Source organism: Canis lupus, chromosome 9 (assembly GCF_048164855.1).
Source record: "Canis lupus baileyi chromosome 9, mCanLup2.hap1, whole genome shotgun sequence".
NCBI lineage: Eukaryota > Metazoa > Chordata > Mammalia > Carnivora > Canidae > Canis > Canis lupus.
Window position 1 is genome coordinate 37,368,575 of NC_132846.1, and position 21,378 is coordinate 37,389,952.

At 33.9% G+C, this 21,378-nt stretch overlaps 1 protein-coding gene across 6 annotated transcripts in view; it reads left to right on the forward strand.

The window, feature by feature from the left end:
* MNAT1 (MNAT1 component of CDK activating kinase) overlaps nt 1-21,378 on the forward strand; it is a 189,281-nt gene that overhangs the window by 133,985 nt on the left and 33,918 nt on the right. The window lies entirely within an intron of this gene.

Consider the following 21,378-nt stretch of genomic DNA (forward strand, 5'->3'; position numbering starts at 1 on the left):
TTTTTATTTTTTTAATACTACTGTATTGTACAAGGAATTAATTCAAAGAACTCCCAGTTTTATAATCAGCCCTACACTCTACCCCCCACCCTCTCCAGTATCTATGCTCTCAGCTATATTTAGCCTCATTCAAGAGTAAGTTTGTAAGGTTTTAGAATCCTTCCAGCTTTTTCTGGCAAAATTTTTATTTCCAACTATCCTGTTGTAGTATAAGTTCCAGAGTTTAAGTATTAGATTTGGAGTAAACTTCAAATAGATAAATAGGTATAGCCCAGTGATTATAAAGATGAAGAAATAAAACTTAAGTTCTTGGAGGATTTGTGTTTAAAAGCTTTTTAACTGGGGTACATCTGAGAGGTATTAGTAGAATCAATCCTAGGGCAGCCCGAGTGGCTCAGTGGTTTAGCGCTGCCTTCAGCCAGGGCCTGATCCTGGAGACCGGGGATCGAGTCCCACGTCAGGCTCCCTGCATGGAGCCTGCTTCTCCCTCTGCCTGTATCTCTGCCTCTCTCTCTGTGTGTGTCTCTCATGAATAAATAAATAAAATCTTTAAAAAAAAATAGAATCAATCCTAAAGAAACAAAGACATGAATAGTATTAAAGTTTCTGAAATTTATTGTGAAATAGGTATTTTATGAAACTCTGTCAAAGTCATCTTTATCATTAAGATACTTCCTGACTATATCTGTTGCTTCAGGAAAGAAACTGGAAATTAAAATTAACTAAACATATTCTTCATTAATTACGAGCAAAGATAAGCTTTTTAATTTCAGTCTAATTAGCGTACAGTATCTTATTAGTTTTAGGTGTACATCATAGTGATTCAATATTTTTATACATTACAAAATGTATACATTACATATATACGTTTACAAAATGTACAAAATGTAATCCCTATGATAAGTCTAGTTACCATCTCTTTCCCTACAAAGTTATTACAATATTATTGACTTTATGGCCTATGCTCTACATTACATCCCCATGACTTATTTTATAACTGGAATAAGCAAAGGTAAATTAACAAATCTGGTTTTATTACATACTGAACATGAATATGCACAGATCAATTTAATTTTTATCTTTTAATTTATCTTTTCAAATTTTTATTTAAATTCTATTCAGTTAACATATAGTGTAATATTAGTTTTAGGAATATAATTTAGTGATTTATCACTTACATGTAGCACCCAGTGCTTATCACAAGTGCCCTCCTTAATACATTTAGCCCATCCCCCATCCATACTCTCCAACAACCCTCAGTTTGTTCGCTATCATTAAGAGTCTTTATGGGGGCACATGGATGACTCAGTCGATTAGGCATCTGATTCTTGATCTCAGCTCAGGTCTTGATCTTAGGGTCATGAGTTTAAGCCCCATGTTGGGCTCCACACTGGGTGTGGAGACTACCTTTTTTTTTTTTTTTTAAAAGAGTCTCTTATGATTCGCTTCCTTCTCTGTCATTCTCTTTTTTCCTTTCCATGTGCTCATCTGTTTTTGTTTTTTCTTTTAATTCCATGTGGGTGAAACCATATATTTGTTCTTCTCTGACTTATTTTGTTTAGCATAATACACTCTAGCTCCATCCACATTGTTGCTAATGGCAAGATTTCATTCTTTTTGATCGCTGAATATTGGTCCACTGCCCCCCCCCCCCACTACACTACACTACATCTTCTTAATCCATGCGTTAGTTTATGCACATTTGTGTTCTCTCTATAGTTTGGCTATTGTTAATAATGCTGCCGTAAACATCAGGGTGCACGTACCCCTTCCAAATCTGTATTTTTGTAGCTGGTAGTGCAGTTGCTGGATTGTAGGGTAGTTGTATTTTTAACTTTATCAGGAACCTCTATACTGTTTTCCATAGTGGCTGGCACCAGTTTGCATTCCCACCAACAGTATTAAGAGGGCTCCCCTATGAATCCTTGCCAACACCTGTCATTTCCGGTGTTGTTAATTTTAGCCATTCTGCCAGGTGTGAGGTGTTGTCATCATAGTTTTGATTTGTATTTCCCTGATGATGAGTGACGAGCATCTTTTTCATGTGTCTGTTAGCCTAACCCTTTATCAGATACGTCATTTGTAAATATGTTCTCCCATTCCTTTGGCTGCCTTTTAGTTTTGTTGTTTCCTTTGCTGTGCAGAAGCTTTTTATCTTGATGAAGTCCCAATATATTATTTGTGAAGATCAGTTTTAATGAATTCATTGACAAATTTGCAGAAGTCAAAGCTCAAAACAAACTATTTTGAGTCTGTTATGTACTTATATTTTCCTGATTTTGAGAATTAACATAATTAATGGGTATTTTCCTGTTACTTTTTACCTTCTTTTATGATGTAAATTTTTAAAAATTTTACATTAGATTTTTTTTATTGGCATAATTATGTATACAAAGTCCAATAAAAAGTCTCCCTGTGTGTATTTTCTGCATTTTTATTCTAATTTCATGATTATTACAGAAAATAATTTTATTGTATAGAGGAATAGGTGCGGTAAAAAAATGATCTACTCTGGTTATCCAATATTCTAGGTGTGCAACTGACTGATAAGAATTGCCCTGAGGAAAGGATCCTGTATCACAGGTTTCTAAAACCAAAGCATCTTGTCAATTTAGTCATAAAAATGGATTTTCCATATTTGGTCTTACTGCTTTGAGAAGAATGTGGAGACTTAGATTTTGTTTTATTTGAGGCAAATTATACTCGGAGACTAGATTGTCTTTGCCAATAATTTATTTAAAACAGGTTTATTGTGGAAATTAAAATTTATAATAATATTTCACAGGCCAATAGTTTATCCTTTTAATAAGGCAATAAAGAAATACTCCAAATCAGTGATAAATTAATTACACTATTATTTCAGGCAAGGGAGAAGCAAAAGAAATAAAGTCCAAATTTAGTTGAGGTGTACTCTTCTATGAGTTAGTTCTCAGTAGAATCAATCTTTCTAGCTAAAATTTGAGTATCAGCTGTTGGCATAGGTCCTTTGCTGCTGAAGCATGCAGCTAATGGGCAACGGCATTTATACAGTTTGCACCACTGCCTATGAGGAGGAGTAGCCTTGCCAAGACAGGAACAGATGTCCCATCCCTTCCTGGGAGTGCTGCATGGTTTAACACCATTGCCAACCAAGAGAAGCCTGGTCATGGCAGGAGGAAGTGTTTCAAGATCTTTGAAGAGTTATTTAGATAACAAAGAGTAGCCTTGCCCAGATTGAATACCCTCAGTGAAACCTCACAAACTCTTGGTATTTAAAGTTTTAAATGTTCATTACATCATTGCTGTTCTTCTATATGTTACTATCAATAAGTCTCCAGCAGTGCTTGTCAACAGTTGAACTACCAAGTACTTAAGCAACCACAACAGGTGTCAATGACAACATCCTAACACAGCTTCTTCAGTGTAAACCAATTCACCCTTAGGTCAAAACAACTTTACTTAAGTCATAAACAAATGAATTTGAAATCATAACAAACCAATTTACAACAGATTTGGAAAAAAAAAAAGTAATGGTTAGGAATTAGATCTTATTGAGGTTAAAAACTTGTAGTTGAATCTGGAAAACAAATGGCTGTGCTTTTGGGGAGCAGAATGAACATGGCTGATTATCATTTTTTAGTTGATGAAAGATTTTTTAAGGAATACTGTTTTGAAAGGAAAATTATCAATAAGATGATAAAAATGTGGATCAGATGACCAGGTAGGATTGGGCTCTTAATGCTGAAGTATTTCAGTGTGGGAAGAAATGCTGATTGGTTCTGTGTAGCTTTCATATTTATTTACTGAGAACAAGATGCTAATCAGGTAATTTTTCAAAGTCAAATGAATTGTCATTCTTGGATTCTGTATACCTCAATATAACTTTTTTTTTTTTTTTTACTCTACCCAGCTTCTAAATCTTAGCTTTTGTTGTTATATTTATCTGTGTATTTTTAAATAATACAATTATGCTGCAGTTTCTTGATTTCCAATTTTAGACTTGTCTCAATATCCTAATGTGAGAGAGAGATTTACCCCTTTAACTCCTTCCCTATCCCTTATTTAGGGTTCCCTGTTTTGTCTCAATACAGATATATCATGCTTTTTAAATTGAATCAGCATTCACTATTTCCATGGTGAATATGTAAATACTATTTTCAGTTGAGCCACATATAATACAATGATTTTGTTTCTTTAGATTTCTCATAATGATCGCCTGTCTTCAGTTCTTTTGTTTTCATTTGTTTTCTTTGGACTTAATCAACATCTTGCCTACCTCATCAAACCCTAAAATCATCTTAACTTTTCTTGGGCTAATGGATATGAGAGTAAAATAAATATCACCATTTGTCAGCATCTTGCCTACTTCAGCAAGCCCTAAAACCATCTTAACCCTTTCTGGGGCTAATAAATATTGAAACAATATTTGACAAATAACCATTTGTCACTTTCTTTTTAACCTCCTTACTCAATGTAGATGGCACTTCAGTGCTGTTTTTGTTAATAACTTAGTCTTTCCTGCCATTGTGTTTGTCTGTGTTTGAGGCATGAAATCTATCTGCTTTGCTAATTTATAATGAGTAACATTTGGGTTTGTGGGATTGCTGCTTTCTAAATCATTACAAAATATTCTGCCAAGGAGTGTTGAGCTGTCTTTAGATTTAGAGAAAATTTGGTCAACCTTTAGAGCTTTTACACTGAGTTTTATCTCAAACTTAATTTAGAAAGAGTTAAAAGTTAGGGAGCCAGAAGCAATAATAGTTACTTCATTCTCCTATTTCCATCCCTCCATCTGAGAGAAGAGGAGGAAGAAAGATTCAGTGGCCCAGCTTTTCTAATAAGAGTCAGGAGTCTTCTCAGTTGTAATATATGTTTGGTCGGCTCTAGTCTCCCAGCAAATGAGCCAACAACAAGAAGATATTTCTTGGATCTCTATTTTACATATTTACATATTTGGAGCTTCTATTTTACATGAAGCTGCCATTTTTAGGAAGGCTTAGTTGTTATCTTTATCCTCTCATTTGATTGAAATTAACATCCATAACCTGATGGTGGCTTTACCCCTTCCATCTGTGTCTTGAGCTTGTGTACTGTTTTTGATTTTGTTTGTTTGTTATAGATAATTTGTCCAGTACCATCTGAACTTTCAGCTTATACTTAATGTTTAAGAATGATATATTGAAGACTATATTATTAATGTTTTCAGATTATGGATTATGTACAGCATTTCTAAAAAATAGAATAAAATAGAAACTAAACTAGCCAAGGATATTGTATATCTCGTGAAACTCATTTCACTTATTATATGTGCATGTGTATATACATTTGTAGTGAGTATTTATGTGAAGTATATTTACTAATTATGGTAAGAAAAGTTTGAGACATGCTGCTTTAAACACAAAACACAGTAGTAGAAGTGACTACTCAAATATTTCTGAAGTCTAAGAAACATACGTTTAAAATCTAAGGGAAATTATGGGTCTAGGGGATCATAGTCTTGATTTTCTTCTGTCCTAATGCTTTATGGAATTTCATCAGTTTCTAACTCGCTTTTTATCAGGAATAATAGTCATCCCATTTATCATCTAGGTCCAGTGGACCCTTTTAATTAAATAATTTTAAGCTATTTTATGAATAATTTGCAGATACAAGAATAAATGAGTAGTGGAAAACAACGTTATTAGAAAATTTAATAGAGGGGCACCTGGGTAGCTCAGTTAGTTAAATGTCTGCCTTCAGCTTGGGTTATGATCCCAGAGTCCTGGGATCAACATGTGATCAAGCCCCACGTTGGGCTCCCTGCTGGTTGGGGAGCCTGCTTCTCCTTCTCTCACTCCCCCTGCTTGTGCCCTCTCTCTCTCTCTCTCTGTCAAATAAATAAATAAAATCTTATTAAAAAAAAGAAAATTGAATAGAGAAGTAACCATAGCACACATTTTAATTTAATATATTCTTGGTTTAGAAGGTATATACACTCAAAACTGACAAGATTCTTTGAATGCAGCTGATCATTGATGAGTGATCATGCATGAACATGGAATATAACCATCTTGTAAATTTGGGTCCAGCTTATCACTACTGGTTCTGCTGCATTTATATAATCAAAATGTAACTATATCAAAAATAAGTTCCAAGCATATTATTCTTTCTCTTTTTCTCTCTTTGCCAAAATTACTTTGAAAACTTAAATGCCTTGTAATTTGAAGAGAGGACTGTAATTACAAAAGGTTCTCACTTTTGATTTATAAATGCCAGTTAGAATAACCAGTTCAATTAATTGTCCATTTTTACATCATCTTCTTCCTTCCAAATTACCTTAGGATATGTATCAGCCTATAACATTTATACACTTAAAAACTGTTGCAAGTAAATTATGGTACATGAACATCAAAAATAAAGAAATGTTGACATACTCTTTTAGCAAAATGATAGAGTTTTTGTACCATGTTATTTACTGTGGAATGAAACTATCCTGTTTAATGACTGAATGGATGAGAATATAATATTTCCTGGGGTACCTTAGTGCCTGCAGTTGGTTAAGTGACTCTTGGTTCTGGCTCAGGTTGTGATCTCGGGTTGTAGGATCCAGCCCGATGTCCAGCACCATACCCAGTGCAGAATCTGCTTGAGATTCTCTTTTCCTTTCTCTCTGCCCCTCCTGTTCATATGCTTACTCTGTTTCTCTCAAATAAATAAATTTTTTTTTTTTTAAAGAGAGAGAATATATTTCCTTTTTGTCCTTAAAAATATACCTTTGAGTGACTGCAAATGGACATCAAGAATCTGTTTTGGGGAATGAAAATGATCTGAAATTGCATCATGTTAATGACTTGACAATGCTGTAATTTACTAAAAATGATTGAATTGTACAGTTAAAACTGTAGTGATAACTCACTGTTTTTTGAGTTTGAGAAAGTTCATCTAGGGTATTTTCATAATCCTCCTCCTAAAGAAATGATGCAAAAAAAGATACAATAATTTGAACAATGTAGTACAAAAACTGAAGATTGATAGGATAATTGTGATTTACTTAACTATTATTCTTCAGTTGATTCCATCATTTTTTCATTATTTTAGTTTGCTCTTTTTAGCATTATAAGTAATAATTGAAATAATTCCTATGATCATAAAATAACATACTTCTAGCTATAGTAAAAATAAGGTCAGTAAGATCCCATAATATATCTTCTATTAGTTAAAGGGTCTAGTGAGCTCACATGGTAATTTTATTATGGCAATTTAGAATTAATTTTATTCTGTTTTTAAGCAGTTTTACTGAGATATAGTTGACATACAGTAAACAGCATATATTTAAAATACACAGTTTGACATGCTTTGATATATGTGTACAATCAAGATAACATATCTGTCTCCCTCAGAAGATTGCTGGTGTCACTTTGTAATTTCTCCTTCACACCTCTCAGCCAACCACCGAGAAGTAGTCATATGCTTTATTGAGCTCTATGAGTTCTTTATATATTTTGGATATCTATCTCTTATTGGATATATATGATTTACAAGTATCTTCAATAGATGGCCTTTTTGTTGATGATTTCCTTTACCATGGAGATACTTTTTAGTTTGATATAGTCCCATTTATTATTTTTGCTTTTGTTGCCATTTATTTTGGAGTCAGGTCAAAAAGATATTAGGTAAGACCAGTGTCAAGGAGCTCACCTAAACCTATAACCTTTTCTAGGAATTTTATGGTTTCTGGTCTTACATTAAAGTCTTTAATCTATTTTGAGTTAATTTTGGGGGTGTGATATAAGATAGTGGTTCAGTTTCATCCTTTTCACTGACCATACTTAAAGTGTGGGGAGTTATGGTTCACTTTCTTGAGGTTTTTGTGTCTACATAAATTATTCAGAATTCTTCTGCATGGGAGATTTGACTCTTTTCCCCCATCTATTTATTCACTCTTTTTTTTCTGTCACTAAGAACTTATGAACGTTTATTTTACACTTTGGATTATAATCCAGTTTTGGTCTTTTGAGGTGTTAGTTGGCTCTAGTGCCCATTTGCCATCCTCTCATCATTATGCTGCCCCCCCCCTTTTTTTTTTTTTTAAAGTACTTCTTTACTTTCTGGCATAACAAGATGCTTTAGGCTCATCATGTATATATCCTGATCCAGTTCTAGAATCAAACATTTCTCTAAGAAGCCCTGGTCTCTTTTATTGGAGAATAGTATTAGAAACTAATGTCTGTGCTGTAAATATGCTTGTGTTACTGGCGTATCATTGCTTCTAAGTTCTTTTTTTTTTTTTTTAATTTTTATTTATTTATGATAGTCACACAGAGAGAGAGAGAGAGAGAGGCAGAGACATAGGCAGAAGGAGAAGCAGGCTCCATGCACCGGGAGCCCGACGTGGAATTCGATCCTGGGTCTCCAGGATCGCGCCCTGGGCCAAAGGCAGGCGCCAAACCGCTGCGCCACCCAGGGATCCCTGCTTCTAAGTTCTACCAGAAGTTTGATATTGTATTGAATCAGTAAATCAATTTGGAGTGAATTGGCTCTATTTTAATAATAGAGTCTTCTGATTCAGGCACAAGGCATATTTTCCCATTTATTTAGGTCTTCTTTCATTTCTCTCACTAGTTTTAGTGTACATGTATTTTGTCAGATTTCTCTCTTTGTCAGATTTCTTTATATATTTTTAAAGTTTTTGTTTATATTCCAGTTAGTTAACATGTAGCATAATACTAATTTCAGGTGTATAGTATAGTGATTGATCTCTTCCATACAACACTCAGTGCTCATTGTAACAAGTGTACTCCTTAATTCCCATCACCTATTAAACCCATCCATCAACTGATGAACGGATAAAGAAGATGTGGTATATATATTTTAATGTTATTATAAATGATATTAAAATTTTTTTAAAAAGATTTTATTTATTTATTCATGAGAGACAGAGAGAGAGAGAGAGAGAGAGAGAGAGAGTCAGAGACACAGGCAGAGGGAGAAGCAGGCTTCATTTCATGCAGGGAGCCCAATGTGGGACTTGATCCTGGAACTCCGGGATCACACCCCCGGCAGAAAGCAGACGCTAAACCACTGAGCCACCCAGGGATCCCTTAAAAGTTTTTCAATTTATAATTATTGCTTTCTTCTGGGATGAAGGTATGATTAAATTTTGTATGTTGATCTTACAGCTTGCAAACAACCTTGCAGAACTCATTTAGTTGTAGTAGTTTCTCATGAGTCCACTGGATTTTTCTGCAAATTCACTTTCATTAGGAACATAAACATTTAGGATTGTTATAAACTCTTCATTTATTGGCCTCTTTATCATTATGAAAGGATTTTCTTTATTTCTAGTAATGTTCTTTGCTATGAAATCTAATTAATTTGATATTAAAATAGGCATTGCAGCTTCCTTTTGACAAGTGTTATGTAGTATATTATGCTAACATGTAATAGGCTTTAACTGTTATTTTTAAATGAATAAATATTTTCTAATTTTTTAGTTTTAGTTTTTAAAAAATATTTATTTATTTATTTGAGGCAGGGGCAGGGCAGAGGGAGAGAGTCCCAAGTGGGCTCCATGCTGTGCACTGAGTGCAGAGCCTGATACAGGGCTCAGTCTCACAATCTTGAGATCATGACCTGAACTGAAACCAAAAGTCAGATGTTAAACCTACTGCACCACTTAGGTGCCCTGTTCTAATTTTTAATGTAGAAAATATAGGTATACATGCCCTACCTAAACAGAAGCTCTTTAGGAGTCCTCAGTAATTTTTAAGAATGTAAGGAGATCCTAAGGTGAAAAAGTTTGAGAATTGCTGATCTGTCAATATATATTTTTTTCATTAGATAATCATCTGTTTACTCAGTTATTTGTTCATCAGATGTTCATTAAGGCCATTTTAGTTTTAGGAAATAAAAGCATTTAAGACATGGTTTTGGTCACCAAAGAACTCTTGATACAGAATTGAGGGGTATGATGATATGTGAATAAATGGGATGCAATGCACTATATGAGATATATGCTCTCATAGTGTCACTGTGCGTGGCACAGGGTTAAACAGTATAGAATTCTTCTGTATGGGAGTGTTTAGTGTTAAATATACCTGACTTGAGGGCAGCCTCGGTAGCTTGGTGGTTTAGCGCCGCCTTCGGCCCAGGGTGTGATCCTGGAGACCCGGAATTGGGTCCTGCATTGGGCTCCCTGCATGGAGCTTGCTTCTCCCTCTGCCTGTGTCTCTGCCTCTCTGTCTCTGTGTCTCTCATGAATAAATAAATAAAATCTTAAAAAATATATATATATACCTGACTTGAAATCCAAGCTCTGTACCTTAGCTATGAGAACTTAACCTCTCTGAACCTTACTTTTCTTAATTGTAAAGTGAAGATGGTAATAGAGTCTATCTCTCAGGATTGTTTTGATTATAAAACTTAATTTATAGTACTTAACTCATAGTACTCTTAGTACTTAAGAAAACATTCAATAAATGTTAACTGTTATTATTTGGTTAGTGAAAAGTTTTATGGAGCAAGGGAGAGGTAGAGGTCACATCTGGCTTTAAAGGTGTCCACCACTTCATGGAAGTGGACACTTGCCGGATTGAATCTAATGTTGGTTGACCAAGATTGTGGGCTAGTTAACATAGACAAAAGGAATGCTCTGTAGTAGTTGGGATTACATCCTGCTTCCACTTGTTGAAAAATAGTATGATTAATGAATATCACTAGGATAATGAATTACCAGTAAGAATAATGTCATCTATTCTCTCCATTAATTTATCAAATATAGATGTAGCAATACCAAACTATTTAAGGTTTATTATCACATTAACCTTTTAGTGTAAAGATTAAGAGAACATACTCTGGAGTTACACTGCCCTGGGTTTATTCAGTACCGGATTTTTTATTAATTAATTCCCTGGGCAGTTTAATCTCTCTGTATTTTGTTTTCTCATTTTCAAAATGAAGATATTAGAGCCTGTGTCATAGAGTTGGGAGGATTAAATGAGTTAATAAATGATAAATCCTTATAATAATATCTGACACGTGGTAAGTACTATGTAAATGTTAGCTATTTGAGTGATAAATGCTACCATTGGAGTTAACATTTGTTGCTGGGAATATTACTAATGTGTAGTGAGCTCTGTAAATATTGATCTTAAACTCATTTTTAAAGTTTAAGTTCAGTTTAATTTTGTTGATGGATTTTGTTTTTCTTTCTCATTATGATTTTCAAATGGCATTTTCAGGCCGGAGATACTTTAATATAAAAACAATTGTCAAATTATATATCCTAAGTCATTTAATGATTCTGCATGATCTGTATTGTTAGTTTTTTTTTCAGAGTGAAGTTTTACTTTTAATATAAGTACTGTGTCTATTACTACAGTTTTTACTGTTTATTAAATATAATGATTTCTGAAGATCTACTAAGGATAATCATACCCTAGAGTTTGTTTTTTATCCAAGTTTATAGATAAATACTAAAATTCTAATTTACACATACCATACCAATGAGAATTATTTTCTGGTCAATGTTATATGGCAGGTAGTATTCAAGGAATGCTTGTTAAAGACTTAGGGAAGAAGTAAAATAAAATGACTGTGCTAGTAGGTTTTTGTCATTTATTTTTTGCTTGTATTTGTTCTAAAGAAGCCTTAATGAAAAATATTAAGTGTTTTTAGAGGCAACTTTGAATTTTGTAAATAATGATTTTAGTAATAAAATGTAGAACTTAAATTAATCACTTAAATATTTATATTCACATTGAAGATAATATGTCTGTGCTTATATGAAGTCAGGGTCTTTAAAAACATCAGCAAGAAAAGAGTCTTTTAATGATATGTTGGCTAGACCATTAATTGTGAAAGTATTGTAAAGTGTGCGGTCACTTACTAATTCTTCATTTTTTTTGATGGGAACTCAGGATCACAGGCTAGCATTCAGGTTAACCATTTTGAAGTGTGTCCTGAAAGATTAATATTTTCTTAAAAACCAATTTCAAGTAAAGATAACACATTTTTCTTTAGATATGAGGAAATTGTATTTCCTTCAAAAAAAAGAAAAAATGATCTGGAGATTGAGTTGTTAGGAAATTATGAGACATGTGTAGCTTGGTGACTCTTTTAACCTTTCAAATATAAAACATGTTGGTTCTTGGGTTAAAGAACCCTCTAATTTATAGTTAACATGTTCTGTGATTGTAATCTAGGTCTGTTTTCTTTTTCTGTCTTTTTATTAACTAAGATATAATACATGCTTTTAATTTCTCTAAATCCTTCTGCCATGAATTTTCTAATAACTAAATTAAGCACCAAGTATAAGAAACATTAGATTGTATATAAGCTTTGGAAATTGTCATTCATTCCTATTTTCAGAAAGAATAGAGACTATAAAAATTTAAATCTGAAAGAAAATGTATACAATATAATATGCTAAGCAAAGTAAGCTTTTTGTGTTCTAAGAATCTTTTCTAGTCATTTGGAGTCACATACAGCTTTCTTAAGAGCTTCTATTAAATAAACTCATTAAGTTTTCTCCTATATAGGTAATGTATGTTCTTTATAGAAAAAATTTTAAGATATAAGTAAACAGAAAAATTACTCATGTTTCTACCATTGAGTTACTGGGTCTTTTTTTTTTTTCTTCAGTATGCAAATCATAATAAGCCATCAATGATCTCTGTCCTTGTGGAAGATAATGACTCAAATCCCTTATGCTTTTTTCTTAGCATTTTATCATCTTAATATTGATTCCTTTCCTCTTGGTTTGGAAGAAGCCCATGTCACCACTCCTCAAACAAATATTCAACAAGTGAAAACCAGATAGTTGGTTTTGCCGATATAGACTCAAAATATATTTAAGCTTTGGTTCTACTAAAATTCAGTTATTTTAACATGATAAGAATGCTCAAAATAGTCTTTATACTGATTTGAAGGTAATGTTGCCATGTTGGTTTTTTTTTTCCTCTGTATAACTGGTTTTAAATGTAAAAACATAAATCCTAAAAGAGTGGGAGTGGAAAAACAGGGATGGTTTTCATTTGCTACAATTTCCTGTGAGACATGGCTCTAAACAAGGCCCATATTTACACAAGACAATATAGTTTTACATACAGTGGTATATTCAGCACATTTTGAAATTCTTTAACCAGTCACCTGTATTTAATACTTTCATAGTAAATGTGTTTAATAATGCTAGGTGAAATTTGAAATAATTTTTAAATAATTTTACAGTAGAAACACCAGTTAAATCAACGTATTGGTAGTAAATGTCGAAAAAAATTATTTTTGCTGCCACTGCAAAATCAATTGTGTAACTGTTCTTTTTAAACTGACTTACATTACTAAATTCTAAACACTGCACTCCTGTAACTTGTCAGAAGCAGGTTTGGGTTAATAGATATTTTCAGTGATGTAATGGGAACTTTTGGCAGTGAGTCAGAATATAATGGACTGTGATTAATGTTTTAATAAGTACTTTTCTATTGCTCGTGATGTAGAGGAGAAATAGTTTCCTGCTTGGATTGATAGGAGAATAGCAGGTGTGCATATAGTGTTTAAAAAAAAAAAGACTTGGAATTTTTTTCTTAGAATAACATTAATTTTTTTTATGGTTAAACTTCATTATCATAGGAGATGCATATGTTATCACAGAAACCTGCAACTGATTTTGAAGAATACAATTAAGAGATGATTACTGATTGCCTAATTAAATCTTTTAATTTGTAGCCTTTATTTTCTTATGAAGCTATAATTTGAAGTCTGTGTAGTTCGATGTTACTACTTCTTATAAGTTAAAGGAAATCAGGGATCTGCTTAAATCCTAGGACATGTGAGTTCTATGCCTCTTTGTTTTTAAAACATTCACATTGTTCAGAAATTAGAAAAAAATTTTTTTAAGCTTTGAAAGTTTTTCTCTTAAGGCCAGGAAGTACAGATTGATAGTCAAATGGAATAGTGATCATGTGAGAATTCTCCATTGCAAAGGGCACAAGTTCAACCTGTAAACTCAATAAAGTTCAGAAGTTTGGAAAGTTAAACCCAGGAGATTTTATGTCAGCCTTGGAATCTGAGTAAGTGAAGACAAACCAGAAGAAATACTGGTGTGCCAGACTCGAGGGTTTGGTTTACAGTTTTCTGGTTCCTTCATTTTTCTCAGTTTAGTTTTGGCAACTTATATGCAGTTATGTATGTGTTTTTTGTTGTAGGTAGAGTCCTAGGGCTCAATAAATATCCTCCATTGGGGAGATAGTATTATACCACTACAGATACCTTCTGCTTTGTTTGTCTCTGAATTATGTATGAAATTGAGCATTCCAAATGTGCACTTTTCTGAAAGTTCATAATTGTCAGCAGAGTCTCAAAGGGATCCTGATTCTAATAAGGAATCTGGAATAGTGATTCTCAACTTTGGTATTCAGAATCACTATGAGGGTTTACTAAAACACTTTTCTGATTTAGTAGGACTGATGTGGGGCCCCAGAATTTTTATATCTTTTTTTTTTTAAATTTGTTTATTTATTTGAGAGAGAGAGAGACCGAGAGAGCGCCCATGAGCATGCAAGAGCGGGAGGAGAGGGAGAGGGAGAGGGAGAGAGTCTCTAGGAGACTCCTTGCTGAGCATAGAGCCCAATGTGGGGCTTGATATCATGACCGTGAGATCATGACCTGAGCCCCTGAGATGATGACCTAAGCTGAAATCAAAAGTCAAAATGCTTAACCAACTGAGCCACCCATGTGCCCCCAGAATTTTCATATCTAACAGGTTCCCAAGAGATGCTGATGCTGTTGATTGGGGAACCACACTTTGAAAACCACTGGTTTAGCGATGGTAAATAGCTTTCTAGACCTTTTCCTATATTTCATGTATAGTGTATATTTTATAAAAACACATATGCTTGCTGTGTTATTTTGTTATCTCTTTTAACTTACCGTGTTGAAACTATCTTTCCGTATTTATCCATAGCATCATTTAAAGTATTACATATCATAATTTATTTAAGCAGTTCCATATTAGATATTTAGGTTGTTTTTATAAATAGATTGTTGCCAAATTTTTGCGTAACATTCCTTATTATTTCATTAGTAAAATCCCGGAATTGAAGGATAGGCGTGTTTTTAAGGCCCATTTAAGGCTAAATGGCTTTTTAACATCTGGCACATGAACATTAATAAATATAATGACCACCACTTTAAAAGAGCCAGAAGAAATATTAAAAGTAAAACAGAAAAGCTTGTTTCAGGAAACAAGTATTTTACCTTTCGTTGGCTCAGCAGTTTGCATTTTTTTATGATGAAAACTTGTTTGACCAGTAGATTTTTCTAAGTTAAAAACATTTGTCAATATTTGTAACTATAATGAAATTTCCAAAGCAGTAAGAGTTCTTTTTTTTTTTTTTTAATTTGGAGAGATATTACCATTTTACTTTATTGGTATGTCACATATCAATAGAATGTATGATTTGCATAAAAAGTTACATTACTAAGCTTCTGCCACTGTTAAAGAGCTGTTCAAATTCAGTACCTGTTTTTTTTTTATTATTATATTCCATGCCTTGAAAATAGCAAAACAGTGTTAGTTTTTGGATTATGGTGGAAAGTATATTTTTTCTATTAGTGTTATAGTAAGAAAAATTAAGATTGTTTTCCAGTGTAAGAATAAAATGAAGTACAGTAGCAATACCCCTCCTCACTCCAATCCACAGTCTTGCTTTCCTTAGTTTCAGTTACCCAAAGTCAACCACAATGTGCATGCAGATGATCTTCCTTATGACTTATCCTCAGAAGGTCAATAGTAGCCTAATGCTATGGCACAATGCCTGTCATCTGCCTCATTTCATCTGATCATGTAGGCATTTTATCTTAAGTAATCACAAGAAGAAGGGTGAGTGTAGTACAGTAAGATGTTTTGAGAGAGAGGATGCATTGGCATAACTTTTATTACAATATATTATAATTGTTCTATATCATTAGTTTTTGTTAATCTCTTAGTGTGCCTAATTTGTAAATTAAACTTTATCATATGTATATATAGGAAAAACGTATATATAGGGTTTGGTATTATCTGTGATTCTAGGCATCTCCCCTGGATAAGGGGGGGGACTACTGTATTCATTTATCTACTTTTTAAATGAAGAAATAAGGATATATAGTAAATCTCTTTGCTGTCTTGTAAAACCATCCTGAAAGACACCACCCTCACCCCCAACTCTCTAAAACAAAATGCTGAATGCGTAGAGAGAAAAATTATCTGAAAGTTTTTCTACAGATATGATCACTAAAAGCTGTCCAGCATTGGGGATCTTGGATAAAGCAAACCAGGGAAAGAGTTAACAACTGGTAAACAAGTTGAAACAGGCATTAGATCAAATACAGTCTGTCCTATTACATCCCCTGTTTCTAGAACCCATTCATATCTATAATACAGATTAACTCATGTGAATGGTAAATAGGGGAATGATATCTATAAAATATGAGAGACACACATGATTTGGTTCACACCTGATTTTTCCCAGTAGATAAATGTGTTATGTTACCTAGTAATAGCAGCTGAACTCAGATATACAGATACATTAACATAGATGAATGCATGCAGCAAGCAACAGAAGAATGAATAGAGTACTATATAGGATGCCCATTCTCACTGTGTTCTTCTTTTTGGCTTAGTTTTGCCATGCACTCTCTCTTGGAAGTGCTATTTTTTGGAGTTCTTTCCAATTTTTGTGCATGTTGCCCTTGTTTTCTTTCTTTTTCTTTTTAAAGATTTTATTTATTTATTCATGAGAGATAGAAGCAAAGTCATAGGCAGAGGGAGAAGCAGGCTCCCTGTGGGGAGCCCGATGCAGGACTCAATCTTAGGTCCCCAGGATCATGCCCTGAGCCAAAGGCAGATGCCCAACCACTGAGCCACCCAGGCGTCCCTTGCCCTTGTTTTCATAATTTGGCAGCCTTACCCCTTTCTCACAACTTTTCCCATCAAATTACATTTACTTTTTTCTTCCTTTATCCTAAAAGGTATATTTACTGTATTATCTATTTGTTTGGAACTTAACCAACCTTTTATAAAATAAACTATGCCAATACTTACAGGAGGATTATTAATGTCTTTGTTAGTGCTATGATTATGAATTTTGCATAGGTTTTGGGTGAACTGCCTCAATCCTGTTTTACCTGTAATTTTAGGTATGTGTTTTGGCAGAATGTGAGGTCTTTTAAGAGCCCTTAGGTTATTACTTAGGTTATCAAATTCTAGCATAGAGGTATAGGCCTCTGGTTCATTGAGTCAGAGTAGGCTCAGTCAGAAACCATTCAGCACTTGGAATTGCCCACTGTAAGAGCTCTTTTGATGGAGATTCAGTCTTTTTAAAAGTATGTTATGTATGTATTTATTTAAAGATGCATGAGCAAGTGAGGGGGTGGGGTCAGGGTAGGGGCAAGCAGACTCTGCTGAGCACCTGGCCTGTTGTAGGGCTCAATCTCAAAACCCTGAGATCATGACTTGAGCTGAAATCAAGTCTGATGAGATCGAGAGTTGGACGCTCACCAACTCAGCCACCCAGGCACCCCAATGGAGATTCAGTCTTAATTGTGGACTTTAAACACAGTGCTATTCATTTGGCCTTACTCTTTGTTTAGAAACCCCTAGCATCTAAGAAGTATTATTTCCAGTTATGAGATAAACTCATTACCTCAGAAATTACCCCTGTTCTATCTACAGAGTTGCCAATTTACATATTCAAAAAGAGAACCTTATCTTCTGACCTGACATGGAGCTTTCTGAGACACAATTTTTTTTTTTTTTATCAGAGGGTATCCTTTGCTTGGCTCTAGAAAAGGATCTCAGGCTGGTTTACTCACTTAGGCCTAGACATAAAGGCCTATATGTCCTGCACTCTCATGATGCTTTACCCAAATTGGTAAATTCTTAAAGTCATTAAAAAAAATCCCACACTGATGTATAATTTACATATTGTAGAGTTCACCCATTTTAAGTGTATGACTCAAGGAATTTTGGTAAATTTACCAAGTTATGCTGCCATCACTACAATCAAGTCCTGATTCAGGTATGTATGACCATTGTAGTCCCATGTTCTGAAAGAGGCCCTGTACTTGAAGTTCAGTGCTTTGTGGTCACCATCTTGAAATTCTTAATTTTATCTTTGAATTTGTGTTTTGTAAGTAAAGTCTGACGGAACAGTGGAACATGTTTTATTTTTTATTCTTATTTTAATTTTTTTTTAATGGAACATATTTTAGTGGGCTTGGAGCCACATGCATCTACCTGCCTATCTGCAAAATATTCTAGGCCACTTACTCCTTGCCCCTGCTCATTTCCTGCTGCTCCTGCCACCACCAGCAGAGCTGTGGTTACAGGGAAGGTCAGGATTGGATGTATGTGCCCTGCATGTGGGGAGGGTCTGTTCTTTGTGAGTATCCTCATGCCTCAAGGAGCCCAATGTTAAATGGCAAATGAAAAGTACTATGATAAGTCTAGAGAGTTCAGAAGAAAGAGAAAAAAAATTCTTTCTTTTTGAGCATTTTTATTATGTACTGAATCTGACCACATTCCAATGTTAGAACTTTTCTTTCATCCACAAAAGATTCATCATGTCCGTTTACAGTTAATCCCCATTTCCCATTCCCAGACATGGGCAACCATTTTCACCTCTTCTTTGTCTCAATAGATTTGCCTATCTAGACATTTCATGTAAATGTAATCATATAATATGTGGTCTTTTGTGTCTTGCTTCTTTCATGTTTTTGTAGCATATATTGATATCTCATTTCTCTTTGTTGCTGAATAATATTCCATTGTATGGATATATGACATTTTATCTAACTATTATCTACCTTATCTATTCATAAGTTGATGGGCTTCGAGTTGTTTCTGAATTTGTGGCATTATGAATAATGCTGCTATGAACATTCATATGTAAATCCTTATATGGACATATGATTTCTTTCTCTTGGGTATATACCTAGGAGTAGGTATAGGAACTGTTGTCCAAGGTGGCTGTAACATTTAACCTTCCCACTAGCATGAGAGTTCCTATTTTTCCATATCCTTAGCAGCATACATGCATAGGGTGAGGATAGAAGTCAGGAAGAGGTGAGTGGGCTTCTGTTTAGCTTTTGAAAAGCTGCAGAATGTTTCCAATCCCCTAAATAGAATAAATTTCTAAGAAACTTACCTTTTCCCCTAGTGGAAGCATGGTCCAAAGTTAGTATTACCTATCATTTTTAAAAAATAGTTTATTTATTTATTAGGGAGGCGGGGAGATATAGAACATATGCACAAGCAGGGGAAGGGGCAAAGGGAGAGAGAGAACCTTAAGCAGACTCCCTGCTGAGCACAGAGCCTGATTTGAGGCTGCATCTCAGGACCCTGAGATCATGTCCTGAGCCAAAATCAAGAGTTGGACACTTAACTGACTGAGCCGCTCAAGTGCCCCACTATTACCTCTCATTTTGATTGTAACCATTTTAGTGGGTAAAAGATAGTATCCCAATGCATATTTAATTTGCATTTTCCTGATGACTAGTGATGTTGAACATCTTTTTTTATCCTTATTAACCATTCAAATATCTTTTTTGTTGAGCTGTCCAGATCAATTGCCTATTTTAAAATCTGGTCATTGTCTTATTAAGTTATGAGTTATTTATATATTCTGATATCAGTTCTTTGCTAGAATCATAACTTGTCAATATTTTTTCCCAGAGTGTGGTTTTTTTCATGTTTTTATTGATGTCTTTTGAAACATAAATATAGTTGAATTTTTATCAAGTCTATCTTACCATTTTTTTTCTTTCATGGAACGTGCCTTTGGTGTCCTAAGACAATTTTGGCTACCTGAAGGCCATGAAGATTTCCTCCTGTGTTTTCCTCTAAAAGTTTTTATAGTTTTAATATTTACATTTAGGCCTCTGATCTATGCCAAGTTAATGTTTTTGTAATGGTGTGAGATATGTTTTTTGCACAGCTACCCAATTGTTCCAATACCATTTGTTGAAAAATTATTCTTTCCCCATTGAATTTCCTTTAAAGCCACGTGTTTTGCATATCATCTGCAGTAATTCTTACTGTAAGCAAAGGTATGTGACTACTGAGTCCTGAACTTTTTCTTGACTTAAGGAATGTTGTCTTTTCTTTGAATTACATTTTAGCTTTGGGCCTATCTGGAATAGTAATAGTGAGTGTTAGAGGTATATATTAAGCTTGAGGAATGTTTTTTTTTATTTATTTTATTTTATTTTATTTTATTTTATTTTATTTTTTGAGGAATGTTTGATTTTAAATGTGAAAACTGTAAGGAAACATTTTACATCTTTACTCTCAATTTATAATTAAGCCCTGAAGTAAATATTTATTATTATTGTTTTAGACCCAAGAGGGTCTCTGATTCCTAGGCTAGGAAACATTTTGACAGGAACCAGCTTCTTTCAACCTCAAACACCTAACCTTCTAATACAGAAAGGTTTAAATTTTGTTTCAGTCTTCAAACTCAAGATATTTGCATTCAGAGGTCAGAAAAATATAATATGCATTGGTAAAGGAAAACTGGCTCCCTTAATAGCTTTTCCAGGTTAAAAATTAGGGGTCATTGAGGCAATGTTTAGTTTTGGCTGTATTTACGGATGCTACTATCGGTTAGTTCCAGAGTACTTACTTAAAGACATCTTCCTTCAAAATCCTTATTACTAAAGATTCATCTTTCTTCTTTATCTTTTTGTCATTTTTTTCCTCTAGATTGTAAGTTCTTCTAAATCTGGGAATAATTTCTTACTCATTTTTGTTTTTTACCTCCCCGAACCCCATTTTACCTCATCTCACAGTGCCTTGAAGGCTCAGGTGTTTCTGAAATGGCTTTTTATTTTTAAATTTTTATTTACTTTTTTATTGCTTCTGTAATATAATACTGTTTAGTATTAAACTACACACTACTTAAACCACATGATTAATACTGTGTATTAAATAACACTATACAAATTGGTAGTGTTTTCTTGAAGATCTTCAATCTATAATCCTAAACATTGTTGTAGGAGGTATTTTCATGGTTTTCAGGTCAATCTTTTGTCTGCTTCATAAACTTTTTTCTGTGTTCTGAAACAGTCTCAATAGCATAACAATGTTCTTGATACAACTTTCCTATAAAATCATCTGAATCATCTTTCCATGAAATAACTTTTTAGATCGAAGAGAATTTGAGAGCTATAAGAGAGAGAGGCATGATAGTGGGGTCAAGATGGGGGCCAAGATGATTCTTCTTTCGGAAATGTATATAATTGTGCTGGGTGCTTAAAGTATGGATACCAGTCATCCCTGGTTCCTCTCTCAAGAGCTGACATCTGGAGATGGAGACTGCCATATAAACAAGTATATCATTATTTGGGATAGGGTCAAGGAAAGCTTCATGGAGGTGATGGAAT